A 17,300-nucleotide genomic window follows, 5' to 3' on the forward strand; every position below is an offset into this window, starting at 1 on the left:
TGTCTGACAGTGTAACTTCATCCTTTTCTAGAGCTTATTTCTTTTCTCACCCGCTAGCAACTTACGTCTCCTTTGGCATGAAATCATGAGCCATTGTGAGGGCCTTACACTCTTCTCTTGGGTTAGCCACTGTGTCACTGGGGAGAGTGTTAGGAGGCCTCTTGGGTATCCCCTTACTCAACTGTCCTACTTGTTTCTCCAAGTTTTTGAGTGAAGCTCTAGACTCCTGCATAAAACTATGAGTACTCTTGGAGAGCTCAACAACTACTGAAGCCAAGTCAGAGTTATTCTGAGGTTGAGTGAATACCTGCTGTGGTTGAGAAGGTTGAAATTTACGGTTGTTGAAATTATTGAACTTATTCTGATTGAAACCGCCCTGATAGTTGTTGCTAAAATTCGGCTAGGGCTTCTGGGGTTGCTCCCTCCATCTAATGTTAGGGTGATTCCTCCATCCCTGATTGAATGTATTCGAATAAGGATCATTATAAGGATTTCTGGAGGAATTTTCAATATAATTAACTTGCTCAGGAGTGGGTTGAGCATAACCATAAATCTCTTCTTGGTTGAAGCCTTCACTCATGTCATTAGATGCATCTTAAGTATTAATAGTTGAGACTTGCATCCTACCTAAGTGCTGAGTGATCATACTGATTTATTGTGGCATGATCTTGTTCTGAGCTAAAATGGCATCCAGAGTGTGCACCTCCATAACTCCTTTCTTCATAGGATTCACAGGGTTCTTCTCAGAAAAGTATAGATATTGGTTGTTAGTAACCATCTCAATAAGTCCATTAGCCTCTTCAGACGTCTTCTTTATGTGTAAGGAACCTCCTGTGGAATTGTCCAGAGACATTTTTGCCATCTTAAAGAGGTCATCATAGAAAATCTAAAATTTGGTCTAGTCTAAAAACATATCTGGGGAACACTTCCTGATCATCTGCTTGTATCTTTTTCAGGCTTTATAGAGGGATTCACCATCTCTCTGCCTGAAAATCTGAACATTCACCCTCAACTTAGTCAGCTTTTGAGGTGGGAAAATTTGGTAAAAAATTTATTGACCACATTGTCCCAAGAGTCTAAGCTCTCCTTGGGCTGAGTATCCAGCCACTGCTTTGCTTTGTCCCTCACTGCAAATTGGAAAGAGCATGAGCTTATAGACATCAGGATTCACTATATTAGTCTTTGCAGTGTCACGGATCTACATAAAGCTGGAGAAGAATAGATTTGGATCTTCCTGTGGGAGCCCATAAAACTGGCAATTTTACTGTATTAGAGTGATTAATTATGGCTTCAGCTCAAAATTGTTTGCACTAATAGGAGGTACTACAATACTACTCCCATAAAAATCAGGACTAGGAGTAGTGTAGGAACTCAGCGTCCTCCTAGCTTGTTCATTACCATTCGGATTCCCACCATTAATATTAACTGGAATATTGGGATTGTTGGGATCTATGGTTTCCTTCTCAAATGTATCTATGAGATTTTCACTGTCTCTGTAAGCTCTAGCTTATTGCAAACACTGCCTCAAGGTCCTCTCAGGTTTAAGATCAAAATCAAGAAGGTGTTCTTTATCCCTGTTCGTGCTCATAAACAACCAGAAAATGAAGAAATGGTGGGAATATATATGTCAAACTATAGAGAATACCAGTGAGATATCTTATGTAAAAAGAAATAAAATAAAACAAGTCAAGCAATTAAACAATAAATTTTTGAATACCAATAAGAAAGAAATAAACCAAAAATCTTGAAAAATCAAACAAGGAAGAATACTAATATTTTCGGAAATATTAGAAAAGAAAAATTACTAACGGGACACCAAACTTAAAATCAGAAATTAAGGGAAACAATAAAAACCTAATTTGAAAAATTAAAGAAAATTAAACAAACAAAACTAAGAAAAATACCTAATCTAAGCAATCAGATAACTAGTAGCTGTCAATCACCATCAGACCTCGACAATGGCATCAAAAACTTGGTGTGGAATTGTGGAATGTCCACAACTGAACCGGCAAGTGCACTGGGTCGTCCAAGTAAACCTCGGGTAAGTGAGGGTCGATTCCACGAGGACTGATGGACTAAACAACAATGGCTGACTGATTGGTTTAGTTTGGCAGATAGAAAAGTTGGTGTGGTGGTTTTCAAAAGTATTACATAGTAAATCAGAAAGTGAAGGAAGCAAATAGAGAAATTGGTGTGAATTCAATGAGAGAAAACAGTTAAGGTATCGGAGATGTTTACTTTTTTGGATTAAGGTTTCTTACCAACTACTTTAATGATGCAAGATTCATTTCATGGCAAACTATAATTGACTAAACCCTAATGTCTTAGTGATTTAGTCTCCTTTAACCTTCATCAATCGCCAATGTCTAGGTCACTTGATTGCAATTAGAAGGTTAGGTTCAAATCTAGTTTATGGCCACAAAAACCTTAATTACCCAAAGCTAAATGGATTATACGTCATGTATCCAGATTACTTCAAGTAATTAGCAATTTAGGAGGAATTTACTTTCAAGCTGTGTTCAAGTGAGGGACCTCTTCCAAGGGTCACAAGAATGCATCTAGAATAAGGGTTATAATTTCGTTCTACCTATATTCATAAAAATAGGTACAAAAGTAATCCTTGAAACTGAATCAATACGTTAATTAAAATAAAAAAGCAATAGTCTTAATCCATAAAAATAAATAGAACTCCTAACCTTAACCGAGGAGGTTTAGTGGTTCATGACTTACAGAGGAAACAAGGGTTCTGAAAAGTAAAATGTGTAGAAGTGAGAAGATCCACCTAAAGGGTGAATCTTTTCGCTTTTATATCTAACCTAATTTGATTTCAAAATAAAATAATAAATATTAAAACTAAAAGATATTATCTGTAAATAAAAATTACAAAAATAACATAAAAGATAGCTAATAAAAGCTAAATCCACTCGAACATGCTTCTTTGATGAGGTTTCAATTCGGATAGCTTGGCGCTAAACACCAGTTGGGCGTTTAGCACCCAAAGAGATAGGAATCTCCCTTTTGCTTGCTGGTTGCTGGTGCTAAACGCCAGCTTGGTGTTTAGACGCCAGCTTGGCATTTAGCATCCAAGAGGGTTGCCTCAAGTATTCTCCTTTTTGCTCAAAACTCTGCCAAATTGCTCTGAATTTCACCAGAAATAAATAAAAACACTAAAACACTCAAAGTGGCATCTAAAGAGGATTTTTGTACTAGAATAATATAAAACTTAATAAATTCTAACTTAAAAAGACTATAAAATAAAGGAGAAAGGTATAAGATGCTCACACATTAGTACTATATGGATGAATCAAAACCTTACTCTGGTGAGCTTCTGTTAACACATTTTGCCTTAAATCTCCCATGCTCGGCATACAGATCCTTACCTTGTCCCTCAAAACTCCTTCTCTATCTTGAGTAACATCTCATTGTTACATCTGTTTAATTACTTGTAGCATTTTTTGCAGCTCCTGATCATTCTACTGAGCCTTTTAAATCTCGGCCTTGAAATTATTAGAGATATGTAACTAATTCAAGCACATATTCCCATTTACCTCTCTAACGCCTAGGTTCAAGTTCTCGAACTCTTTCAACAACCTCTCTTCTTTAAGCATCATCCAAGAAATGTATAATGATTTCTGGCTCAAAGCATCTGCCACCGCATTAGCTTTTCCAGGACGGTAATTTAGGTCGAAATCATAGTCTTTTAGTAGCTCCATCCACCTTTTCTGGTGAATATTAAGCTCTTTCTTATCAAAGAAATATCTAAAGATCTTGCAGTTAGAAAAAACTTAAAACTTAACCCCATACAGAAAATGGCTCCATACTTTCGATGCAAACACAACTGCAGCGAGTTCCAGGTCGTGAGTCAGATAGTGTACTTCGTGCGAAAGATGCATGAGCATCTTTCTTTATTTTATTATTATTTTAGATATGAAATTATTGAGTTTGATTGGTATTTTAATGCTTGAAGCCTATTTGGATACTACTTTGAGTCGTTCTATTATTTTGATTATTTCAGGCGAAGTATGGATCAGTTTGACAGAATCTGTATAGAAGAAAAGAGAAGAATTTTGATTTTGTTGATCCGGCGCTAGACGTCGAAGCTAGACTTTAGCACCAGGTGCTTCGTAACGTGTGCAAGCTCTCTGCTTCATAGGATGCTAAACGCCAAACCTGGGATTTAGCACCAGGAAGACAGCAATATTTGCGAGCTATCTGCCACCTAGGACACTAAACGGCAATTCTGGCATTTAACGCCAATGATGCAGATCCAACTTCAACCAAAGGGGCTTCATTAGTTAGATATGGGTTTTAATTATTATATTTTATTTTGTTTTGGTTATTTTTATTTACAAACACAATCTTTTAGGCCTACAATTTATTATTCTACTTTATTTTCAAATCAAAACTAGGTTAGATATAAAAGGAAAACGATTTAGCCCTTCGTACTTCTCTCCCTTCTAGAATTGAAATCATTCCAGTTTTCAGATACTCTTGAACCTTAGTCTTTTCTCGGAGTCATGAGCAACTAAACCTCCTTCGTTAAAGTTAGGAGCTCTGTTTATTCTATGGATTGATACTATTGCCACTCTATTTTAATTAATGTATTGATTTAATTTCAAGGATTACTTTCTTTCTTCATCTTATGAGTTTGAGTCTATTGGAAAATAACTCTTATTCAACATAAATTCTTGTTGATTCTTGAAAAGATTATCTCACTTGAATACTAAATTGAATGCAAACTCCTCCTAAACCACTAATTGCTTGAACATAATGGGATACGTGACATATAATCCTCTTATATTTGGGTAATTAGAGTTTTTGTGGCTAATAAACTAGAATTGAACCTAACCCTTTAATCTATATTAAATGACTAAGGAATTGACGGTTGATTAGGTTAGAGGAGACTAAATCACTAAGAAATTAGGGTTTAGTCAATTACAGTTTGCCATGAATAAATCTTGCACGATTAAAATAGTTGTTAGGAAAGATAAGTCTAGAAAAATATACATCTCTAAAACTTTAACTATTCTCTCATACATTTTTCACACAAATTTTACTATTCGAATTTCTGAATTCCTGTTTTACTGTTTAATGCAATTTAAGCCTAAAAACACTTTTTTCGGTTTATCTGACTAAGTGAATTATTCGACTGTTGTTGCTTGGTCCATCAATTCTCGTGGGATCGACCCTCACCCAGCTGAGATATTACTTGGTATGACCCGATACACTTACCGGTTCAGCTGTAGTATTCTAATTTCGCACCAAGTTATTGGCGCCATTGCCAGAGATTGACTGTGATTGACAACTACCCATTGTTTGATCGCCTAAATTAGACGTTCTTGCTTTATTTTTTTAATTTTCTTCATTAACTGTTTGAAAAATTTAACTTTATTACATTTAAAATTTTTCTTATATTTCGAAAATTAAGTTTGCTGTCCCCGTAATTTCTTTATTTTATTTTTTCTATTTATTTTTCCTCATTACGTTTGCAATTTTTTGTTTATTTTTCTTATTTGTTTTCAAAAATTTTTTATGTTATTTATTTAGTTTATTTTTTATTTCATTCACACAAGTCACCTCACTGGTAATTTTCTGCACTCTGACGTAGAGATTCCCACTTTTTATTGTCTTCTATTTATTTATGAGCAGGAACAAAAATAGAGAACCTCTTCTTGACTTTGATCCTGAAATTGAGAGGACCTTGAGAAGGCATTTACAGCAGGCTAGAGGTTATAAAGATGCTGAGAATCTCATGGACAACTTTGAGAAGGAAATTGAAGAATCTGTTATGGAGGTTAACAACAATGAAGTTAATCCCAATGTTAATCCTCCCAATATGCCTGAGCAACCTAGGAGAACACTTGGCTCATACACTACTCCTAGCCCTGATTTCTATGGGAATAACATTGTTGTCCCCCCTGTGGCCGCTACCAACTTTGACATAAAACCTCAGTTGATTTATCTAGTGCAACAAAATTTTCAGTTTTACAGACTTCAACAAATAGACCCAAACATATTTATCTCAAATTTTCTTTAGATTTATGACACTGTAAAGACTAATAGAGTTCATTCTGATGTCTATAAATAGCTTATCTTCCCATTTGCTGTACGAAACAAAACTAAGCAGTGGCTTGACACATAGCCCAAGGAGAGCTTGGATACTCAGGATAAGATGGTCAATAGATTCATGACCAAGTTCTTTCCACCTCAAAAGCTAACTAAGCTGAGGATGGACGTTCAGACTTTTAGACAGAGAGAAGGTAAATCTCTCTATAAAGCTTGGGAGAGGTACACGTTGATGCTCAAAAAGTGTCCTCCTGATATATTTTCAGATTGGATTCAACTACAAATCTTCTATGATTGAGTCTCTGAGATTGCCAAAATATCTATAGATAATTTTACAGGCGGATCCCTTCACAAGAAGAAGACTCCAGAAGAGGCTAATAAGTTGATTGAGATGGTTGCGAACAACCAATATTTATATTCTTCTAAGAGGACCTATGTGAAGAAAGGAGTCATGGAACTGGATTCTTTGGACATAATTCTTGCTTAGAACAAGGCTATGTCTCAACAAGTAAGTGCCATTACACAAGATATGGGTGGACTAAAAGTTTCAGCTATTAATACCCAAGATACTTCATATGACATGAGTGGTGGACTCCTTCAAGGTGAGCCTTATGATTACGTTCAATTCTCCTCAAAATAGGTTAATTATCTGAGTAACTCCTCCAGACTCCCCCCAGTAATGATCCTTTCTCCAAGACATACAGTTCTAGTTTTCCCTCGCCTTTATTATTATATTTTTAAGAGGGATAGGAGTTGTATTGATATATATGTATGTATATTTATAAGTCATTTGTATAAGAATTTTTCTATATATATGTATATGCATATTAGTTTTCAAGTAAAAAGAACTTTCGGGTTCTCAAAGAAATAGCAATCCGGTATTCGAGTTAAAGGCTCCTATTTTATTAATAAGTATAGAAGTAGTCGTAATATCCTAGCTATCAGAGTGGCGCAGCCGAAAGCGTGACATTCTGGTAGTAAGGGTATTACATTATGGTATCAGAGCACTATATCCCAAGAATGTGGTGGACACTATATCCCAAGAATATGACGGGCACTATATCCCAGGAGTGTGAATGCATGTCAGAGAGACGATATTCGAGTTAGCTACTAGGTGTATCGATTTCTGGCAAAGTAACTGACACGTGAGCTCATGGCCAGTAGGATAGACATGCATCATACTGCATTTGTTTTCTATTGTTTGGGTGTGCTTAAGTGTTTTGGCTTGCCTATTTGATGAACCTTGTTTAACTATTAATTGTGTTACTTGCTATAACTGTTCTCTGATTGTGTTTGCCTTGTATTGTTTGTTCCTGTGACTGATTCTATTTTGAGACTAAATCGAGAAATGTTAATGTGATTGGGCCAGAGGCCGAGATATGTTTATGGTTGGACCGGAGACCATCATTGGAGGAATCAATGATAAGTTTTGGCTAAAATATTTTCTTAGTAAGCAGTGAAGTGTATGGAATGTTATTTTGCGTGAAAGTTTTATAAGAAAAGATATGAAGTTAGTTTTTTTGTACTATTAATTGATGTGGTTTAAAAAGGATTCATAAGACGAACGAAGATCTTTCTGTTTTCAAAATCCATTCTTCTTTTTATATGTATCCTCTTATGATAATTCTTAAAAACCATCTACTGAGAACCAGCAAGGATGATGTTCTCACCCTCTACAGTTTTCCTTTTTTAGGACGGACGAAGAGTTTAAGGGGTTTTTGAGCATCTGATTGCATTCTAGATTATTGTATATACAATTATAGTTTTTTCTTGCCTTTTATTATATTTGTGAGAGGGATTAGAATTGTAATGATATGTAATATGTATGTATATTTATAAGTTATTTTTAAAAGAATATATATATATATATATATATATATATATATATATATATTTGTTTTCAAGTAAAAAGAACATTCGGTTTCTCAAAGATATAGTAATCTGGTATTTGAGTTAAAGACTCCTATTTTATTAAGTATAGAAGTCTTGGTAATATCTTAGTTATTAGAGTGGCACAGCTAAAAACGTGACATTCAGGTAATAAAGATGTTGCACATAACTTTTGGTTAAATAACTTTCAAGACTGAATCACAAATGGTAAAAACTTTTCGTTTCACTCTTCGATTGTAAATACGAGCTATATCATCCTTTTTAACTGGTGTGATTTTTTTTAACGTTCTGTACATTATTTTTTTAAACCCTTTGAAATATTTTTTGTTTGGTTTCTTTGTTCTTATTTATTTTTTTTACTTTTGTAGTTTTGTTAGTTTCTTAATTAATCTTATAGTTGTTGAAATTTATTTATTTTCTCATGAATTGAAATTGTTTTTGTTTATTATTTTCTCTCCTTTATCTTAATTAAAAACTGTTGTACTAAATTCTATATTTTGTATCTTATAATTTATTTGTAAAATCATAAATATTTGCCAAATGATTATTTACTAATATTTGGTCAATATGTGATTTTTTTTAATGCTTAATGATATCCATTTGTTTAGGGCTTGATGTATTATTTTTTAGCTAAATACTTTTGTTTTACGATTAACTTTTTATAATTTATTCACTTTTATGGTAGCCTGTTTTTTACAATGTTATACCAAACTTACGTATCTTTAATCTACAAATATATAATTAATATTAGATTTATTTTTTAGATGAAGTTATAATTAATAGCTTTTTAATTTTTTCTCTGTATTAATATTCGCTGTCAAAATTTTTAGGGCAATTTAGCATAAAAAATAAACAGGCCTCCAAATTTACTAGAATACACATTTTACAAAATGAATACTGAAATGCATTTTTTTTATAAACTATGTAAACTGCGACAAGAGTCCCACGGTTTACGAATGCACATAATCCGCTACAGGGGTGTTGTAGTTTACGTTTGAAGCAAAGCATCACATAATCCGCGGTAGGAGTGTCGCAGTTTTTGTGTGATTTGCAAACGTGCATAAATTGCTACAGGAGTCTAGCGGTTTATGCTTTGTCAAATTTGTCTATGTATACCACTCAAGATAGAGAGTGGGGCATTTGAGGAGAGTCATTTTCACACTTTCACAAATGGATAGTGAGGAGAGCTTGTTAGTTCTAGTCTATTGCTTTGGTAAAATAAAAAAAAAAGTAATAGGCATGGTGTTAAGTTCACTGATAAAGAACCGCTGAGCATTTTTATCCGTTCGATAGATACTTTGTTAGATCTAAAGAGGAACATATTGTAGAAGGCAGGGTTGTATGTGGCCGAGCTGATGAAGAAGGTGTTCATATTCAAAACTGACTTGCCTGGCACTAAATGCTAGCCTCAGCATTTAGTGCGAAAAATGGATTTTTTTTATATCCCTGAGACGAGTCATGTGTGGCACTAAACGCCCAGCAGGCATTTAGCACCCTTGGAGGGATGAAAAATGTGCTCTTCATTGGCATTAAACGCCCACCTGACGTTTAACGCTAGCTTCTGCTTCCTCTTCTTGGTGTTAAACACCATCCCTACATTTAATGCCAGCTCTCCTTGCCCCCTTCTGGGCGCTTAATGCCCAGCCTGGCATTTAGCGCCAGAGTCCTTCGAATGCTCCTTACTCCAGGGTGTTCTGTTCTTCCTTTTGAGTCCTTCTGTCCCTATTCTAAATACTGTGCATGATCACAAACAAAATTAAACAAAGAAAAAACTATGAAAAACAATGAAAAATAAAAGAAACTCAAACTAAAATAAAAACAAAAGGATACTCTTGGTTGTGTTGCCTCCCAACAAGCACTTTTTTACCGTGACTTGCTTGACGGTCAGCTCCACTAGGGAGGAACGTCATAGGGGCTCAGGTCCTCACCCCTTATTGTGAACTTCTTTCCTGTACTATCATGGATCAACTCAATATGCTCAAGAGACAAGATCCTATTCACTGTATGAGGTAGGACTAGACTTCTAGTGAACACCACTTTCATCCCGGGTGAGAAGTCTTCAATGAAAATCTTCTTGTTCCTCCAGCCCTTGGGTACCTTTTTCTTGGGACCTCCTCCCTCCTTGATGGGTGATGTATTCCCTCCACCAAACTTAGGTTTGATGTCAGGAGAAATTGTATTGATTTCTACCAAGGGAGGAGGCTTAAGCAACGAACTCTGCATGCAAGTACCTCATTTTTCAGAGAGTGATGAAGGTTTAAAAACCATAAATACCAAGTAGTCCTCACGCAGTATCAAAACCAATTCACCTCTCTCAACATCAATCAGAACTCTCCCAGTTGCCAAGAATTGTCTTCCGGGTATTATGGAGTCATTTGCATCCTCTCCCATATCAAGTACTACAAAATCTGCAGGGAGGAAAAACTCTCTAACCTCGACAGAGACATTTTCTACTAGCCCATGCGCCTGCCTCAGAGATTTGTCTGTCATCTGTAGTGCTATCCTTGTAGGTTGTGCCTTTTGAATTTGTAGATTTTTCATCATAGATAAGGACATCAGATTGATACCTGAGCCAAGATCACAAAGAGCTTTGTCAAAAATGATATTCCTAATAGTACAAGGAATCTGAAAACCCCCTTGATCTGGCATCTTTTTCGGCAACTTGCTCTGAATGAGTGCACTACAATCCTTAGTCAGGACCACTATTTCATCTCCTTTTAAGGCCTTCTTCTCAAAGAGTAAGCCTTTCATGAATGCAACATAGGGAGGCATTTTGTCAAGAGTCTCAGCAAAAGGAATATTCACTTGCAACTTTTTAAAGACATCCAAGAATTGATAGAATTTCTCATCTTTGGTCTCCTCTTGGAGCTCCTGAGGGTGTGATACTTCAGGCTCTTGTATAGGTGCCCTAGGTGGGGTGACTGACAGTGTAACTTCATCCTTTTCTGGAGCTTATTTCTCTTCTAACCCGCTAGCAACTTGTGTCTCCTTTGGCATGAAATCATGAGCCATTGTGAGGGCCTTATACTCTTCTCTTGGGTTAGCCACTGTGTCACTGGGGAGAGTGTTAGGAGGCCTCTCGGGTATCCTCTTACTCAACTGCCCTACTTGTATCTCCAAGTTTTTGAGTGAAGCTCTAGTCTCCTGCATAAAACTATGAGTACTCTTGGAGAGCTCAACAACTACTGAAGCCAAGTCAGAGTTGTTCTGATGTTGAGTGGATGCCTGCTGTGGTTGAGAAGGTTGAAATTTATGGTTGTTAAAATTATTGAACTTATTCTGATTGAAACCGCCCAGATAGTTGTTGCTAAAATTTGGCTAGGGCTTCTGGGGTTGCTCCCTCCATCCAATGTTAGGGTGATTCCTCCATCCCTGATTGAATGTATTCGAATAAGGATCATTATAAGGATTTCTGGAGGAATTTTCAATATAATTAACTTGCTCAGGAGTGGGTTGAGCATAACCATAAATCTCTTCTTGGTTGAAGCCTTCACTCATGTCATTAGATGCGTCTTAAGTATTAATAGTTGAGACTTGCATCCCACCCAAGTGCTGAGTAATCATACTGATTTATTGTGGCATGATCTTGTTCTGAGCTAAAATGGCATCCAGAGTGTGCACCTCCATAACTCCTTTCTTCATAGGATTCACAGGGTTCTTCTCAGAAAAGTATAGATATTGGTTGTTAGTAACCATCTCAATAAGTCTATTAGCCTCTTCAGACGTCTTCTTTATGTGTAAAGAACCTCCTGTGGAATTGACCAGAGACATTTTTGCCATCTCAAAGAAGTCATCATAGAAAATCTACAATTCGGTCTAGTCTAAAAACATATCTGGGGAACACTTCCTGATCATCTGCTTGTATCTTTTTCATGCTTCATAGAGGGATTCACCATCTCTCTACCAGAAAATCTGAACATTCACCCTCAACTTAGTCAGCTTTTGAGGTGGGAAAATTTGGTAAAAAATCCATTGACCACCTTGTCCCAAGAGTCTAAGCTCTCCTTGGGCTGAGTATCCAGCCACTGCTTTACTTTGTCCCTCACTCCAAATTGGAAAGAACATGAGCTTATAGACATCAGGATTCACTCTATTAGTCTTCACAGTGTCACAGATCTACATAAAGCTGGAGAAGAATAGATTTGGATCTTCCTGTGGGAGCCCATGAAACTGGCAATTTTACTGTACTAGAGTGATTAATTATGGCTTCAACTCAAAATTGTTTGCACTAATAGGAGGTACTGCAATACTACTCCCATAAAAATCAGGACTGGGAGTAGTGTAGGAACTCAGCATCCTCCTAGCTTGTTCATTACCATTCGGATTCCCACCATTAATATTAACAGGACTATTGGGATTGTTGGGATCTATGGTTTCCTTCTCAAATGTATCTATGAGATTTTCACCGGCTCTGTAAGCTCTAGCTTATTGCAAACACTACCTCAAGATCCTCTCAGGTTTAAGATCAAAATCAAGGTGTTCTTTGTCCTTGTTTGTGCTCATAAACAACCAGAAAATGAAGAAAGGGTGGGAATCTCTATGTCAAACTATAGAGAATACCCAGTGAGATATCTTATGTAAAAAGAAATAAAATAAAACAAGTCAAGCAATTAAACAATAAATTTTTGAATACCAATAAGAAAGAAATAAATCAAAAATCTTGAAAAATCAAACAAGGAAGAATACTAATATTTTCGGAAATATTAGAAAAGAAAAATTACTAACGAGACACCAAACATAAAATCAGAAATGAAGGGAAACAATCAAAACCTAATTTGAAAAATTAAAGAAAATTAAACAAACAAAACTAAGAAAAATACCTAATCTAAGCAATCAGACAACTGGTAGCTGTCAATCACCATCAGACCTTGACAATTGCGTCAAGAACTTGGTGCGGAATTGTGGAATGTCCACAGCTGAACCGGCAAGTGCACTGGGTCGTCCAAGTAAATACCTCGGGTAAGTGAGGGTCGATCCCATGAGGACTGATGGACTAAACAACAATGGCTGACTGATTGGTTTAGTTTGGCAAACAGAAAAATTGGTTTGGTGGTTTTCAAAAGTATTACATAGTAAATCAGAGAGTGAAGGAAGCAAATAGAGAAATTGGTGTGAATTCAGTGAGAGAAAACAGTTAAGGTATCGGAGATGTTTACTTTTTTGGATTAAGGTTTCTTACCAACTACTTTAATGATGCAAGATTCATTTCATGGCAAACTATAATTGACTAAACCCTAATGTCTTAGTGATTTAGTCTCCTCTAACCTTCATCAATCGTCAATGTCTAGGTCACTTGATTGCAATTAGAAGGTTAGGTTCAAATCTAGTTTATGGCCACAAAAACCTTAATTACCCAAAGCTAAATGGATTATATGTCACGTATCCAGATTACTTCAAGTAATTAGCAATTTAGGAGGAATTTACTTTCAAGCCGTGTTCAAGTGAGGGACCTCTTCCAAGGGTCACAAGAATGCATCTAGAATAAGGGTTATACTTTCATTCTACCTAGATTCATAAAAATAGGTACAAAAGTAATCCTTGAAACTGAATCAATACGTTAATTAAAACAAAAAATAAATAGTCTTAATCCATAAAAATAAACAGAATTCCTAACCTTAACCGAGGAGGTTTAGTGGTTCATGACTTACAGAAAAAACAAGGGTTCTGAAAAGTAAAATGTGTGGAAGTGAGAAGATCCACCTAAAGGGTGAATCTTTTCTCTTTTATATATAACCTAATTTGATTTCAAAATAAAATAATAAATCTTAAAACTAAAAGATATTATTTGTAAATAAAAATTACAAAAATAACATAAAAGATAGCTAATAAAAGCTAAATCCACTCGAACATGCTTCTTTGATGAGGTTTCAATTCGGATAGCCTGGCGCTAAACACCAGTTGGGCGTTTAGCGCCCAAAGAGATAGGAATCTCCCTTTTGATTGCTGGTTGCTGGTGCTAAACGCCAGCTTGGTGTTTAGACGCCAGCTTGGCATTTAGCATCCAAGAGGGTTGCCTCAAGTATTCTCCTTTTTGCTCAAAACTCTGCCAAATTGCTCTGAATTTCACCAGAAATAAATAAAAGCACTAAAACACTCAAAGTAGCATCTAAAGAGGATTTTTGTACTAGAATAATATAAAACTTAATAAATTCTAACTTAAAAAGACTAGAAAATAAAGGGGAAAGGTATAAGATGCTCACACATTAGTACTATATGGATGAATCAAAACCTTACTGCGGTGAGCTTCTGTTAACACATTTTGCCTTAAATCTCCCATGCTTGGCATACAGATCCTTACCTTGTCCCTTAAAACTCATTCTCTTTCTTGAGTAACATCTCATTGTTTCATCTGTTTTATTACTTGCAGCATTTTCTGCAGCTCCTGATCATTCTACTGAGCCTTTTAAATCCCGGCCTTGAAATTATTAGAGATATGTAACTAATTCAAGCACATATTCCCATTTACCTCTCTAACGCCTAGGTTCAAGTTCTCGAACTCTTTCAACAACCTCTCTTCTTTAAGCATCATCCAAGAAATGTATAATGATTTCTAGCTCAAAGCATCTGCCACCACATTAGCTTTTCCAAGACGGTAATTTAGGTCGAAATCATAGTCTTTTAGTTGCTCCATCCACCTTTTCTGGTGAATATTAAGCTCTTTCTTATCAAAGAAATATCTTAAGCTCCTGTGGTTAGAAAAAACTTAAAACTTAACCCCATACAGAAAATGGCACCACACTTTCGATGCAAACACAACTGCAGCGAGTTCTAGGTCGTGAGTCAGATAGTGTACTTCGTGCGAAAGATGCATGAGCATCTTTCTTTATTTTATTATTATTTTAGATATGAAATTATTGACTTTGATTGGTATTTTAATGCTTGAATCCTGTTTGGATACTACTTTGAGTCGTTCTATTATTTTGATTATTTCAGGCGAAGTATGGATCAGTTTGACAGAATCTGTGCAGAAGAAAAGAGAAGAATTTTGATTCTGTTGATCCGGCGCTAGACGTCAAAGCTAGACTTTAGCACCAGGTGCTTCGTAACGTGTGCGAGCTCTCTGCTTCATAGGACGCTAAACGCCGAGCCTGGGATTTAGCACCAGGAAGACAACAACATTTGCGAGCTTTTTGCCACCTGGGACGCCAAACGGCAATTCTGGCATTTAGCGCCAATGATGCAGATCCAACTTCAACCAAAAGGGCTTCATTAGTTAGATATGGGTTTTAATTATTATATTTTATTTTGTTTTGGTTATTTTTATTTACAAACACAATCTTTTAGGCCTACAATTTATTATTCTACTTTATTTTCAAATCAAAACTAGTTTAGATATAAAAGGAAAACGATTTAGCCCTTCATACTTCTCTCCTTTCTAGAATTGAAATCATTCCAGTTTTCAGATACTCTTGAACCTTAGTCTTTTCTCGGAGTCATGAGCAACTAAACCTCCTTCGTTAAAGTTAGGAGCTCTGTTTATTCTATAGATTGATACTATTGCCACTCTATTTTAATTAATGTATTGATTTAATTTCAAGGATTACTTTCTTTCTTCATCTTATGAGTTTGAGTCTATTGGAAAATAGCTCTTATTCAACGTAAATTCTTGTTGATTCTTGAAAAGATTATCTCACTTGAATACTAAATTGAATGCAAATTCCTCCTAAACCACTATTGCTTGAACCTAATGGGATACGTGACATATAATCCTCTTATATTTGGGTAATTAGAGTTTTTGTGGCTAATAAACTGTAATTGAACCTAACCCTTTAATCTATATTAAGTGACTAAGGAATTGACGGTTGATTAGGTTAGAGGAGACTAAATCACTAAGAAATTAGGGTTTAGTCAATTACAGTTTGCCATGAATAAATCTTGCACGATTAAAATAGTTGTTAGGAAAGATAAGTCTAGAAAAATATACATCTCTAAAACCTTAACTATTCTCTCATACATTTTTCACACAAATTTTACTGTTCGAATTTCTGAATTCCTGTTTTACTGTTTAATGCAATTTAAGCCTAAAAATGCTCTTTTTGGTTTGTCTGACTAAGTGAATTATTCGACTGTTGTTGCTTGGTCCATCAATCCTCGTGGGATCGACCCTCACCCAGCTGAGATATTACTTGGTATGACCTGATACACTTACCGGTTCAGCTGTAGTATTCTAATTTCGCACCAAGTTATTGGCGCCGTTGCTGGAGATTGACTGTGATTGACAACTACCTAATGTTTGATCACCTAAATTAGACGTTCTTGCTTTATTTTTTTAATTTTCTTCATTAAGTGTTTGAAAAATTTAACTTTATTTCATTTAAAATTTTTCTTATATTTCGAAAATTAAGTTTGGTGTCCCCGTAATTTCTTTATTTTATTTTTTCTATTTATTTTTCCTCATTATGTTCACAATTTTTTGTTTATTTTTCTTATTTGTTTTCAAAATTTTTTTTATGTTATTTATTTAGTTTATTTTTTATTTCATTCACACAAGTCACCTCACTGGTAATTTTCTGCACTCTAACGTAGAGATTCCCACTTTTTATTGTCTTCTGTTTGTTTATGAGCAGGAACAGAGATAAAGAACCTCTTTTTGACTTTGATCCTGAAATTGAGAGGACCATGAGAAGGCATTTACAGCAGGCTAGAGATTATAAAGATGCTGAGAATCTCATGGACAACTTTGAGAAGGAAATTGAAGAATCCGCTATGGAGGTTAACAACAATGTAGTTAATCCCAATGTTAATCCTCCCAATATGCCTGAGCAACCTAGGAGAACACTTGGCTCATACACTACTCCTAGCCCTGATTTCTATGGGAATAGCATTGTTGTACCCCTGTAGCCGCTACCAACTTTGACATAAAACCTCAATTGATTTCTCTAGTGCAACAAAATTTCCAATTTTACGGACTTCTGCAAATAGACCTGGTGCACGAAATCACAATCACACTTTTGTAATTCCGCACAACTAATCAGCAAGTGCACTAGGTCGTCCAAGTAATACCTTACGTGAGTAAGGGTCGATCCCACGGAGATTGTCGGCTTGAAGCAAGCTATGGTTATCTTGTAACTCTTAGTCAGGATATCAATAATTCTCAGATTTTATTATAAAAAGTAAAAGAAAATGAAATAAATACTTGTTTTGCAGTAATGGAGAAAAAGTTGAGGTTTTGGAGATGCTCTATCTTCTGAATCTCTGCTTTCCTACTGTCTTCTTCTTCATGCACGCAGGGCTCCTTCCATGGCAAGCTGTATGTTGGGTTTCACCATTGTCAATGGCTACCTCCCGTCCTCTTAGTGAAAATGTTCAACGCACGCTGTCACCGCACGGCTAATCATTTGTCG

The sequence above is a fragment of the Arachis stenosperma genome, chromosome 9 (genome assembly GCF_014773155.1).
Source record: "Arachis stenosperma cultivar V10309 chromosome 9, arast.V10309.gnm1.PFL2, whole genome shotgun sequence".
NCBI lineage: Eukaryota > Viridiplantae > Streptophyta > Magnoliopsida > Fabales > Fabaceae > Arachis > Arachis stenosperma.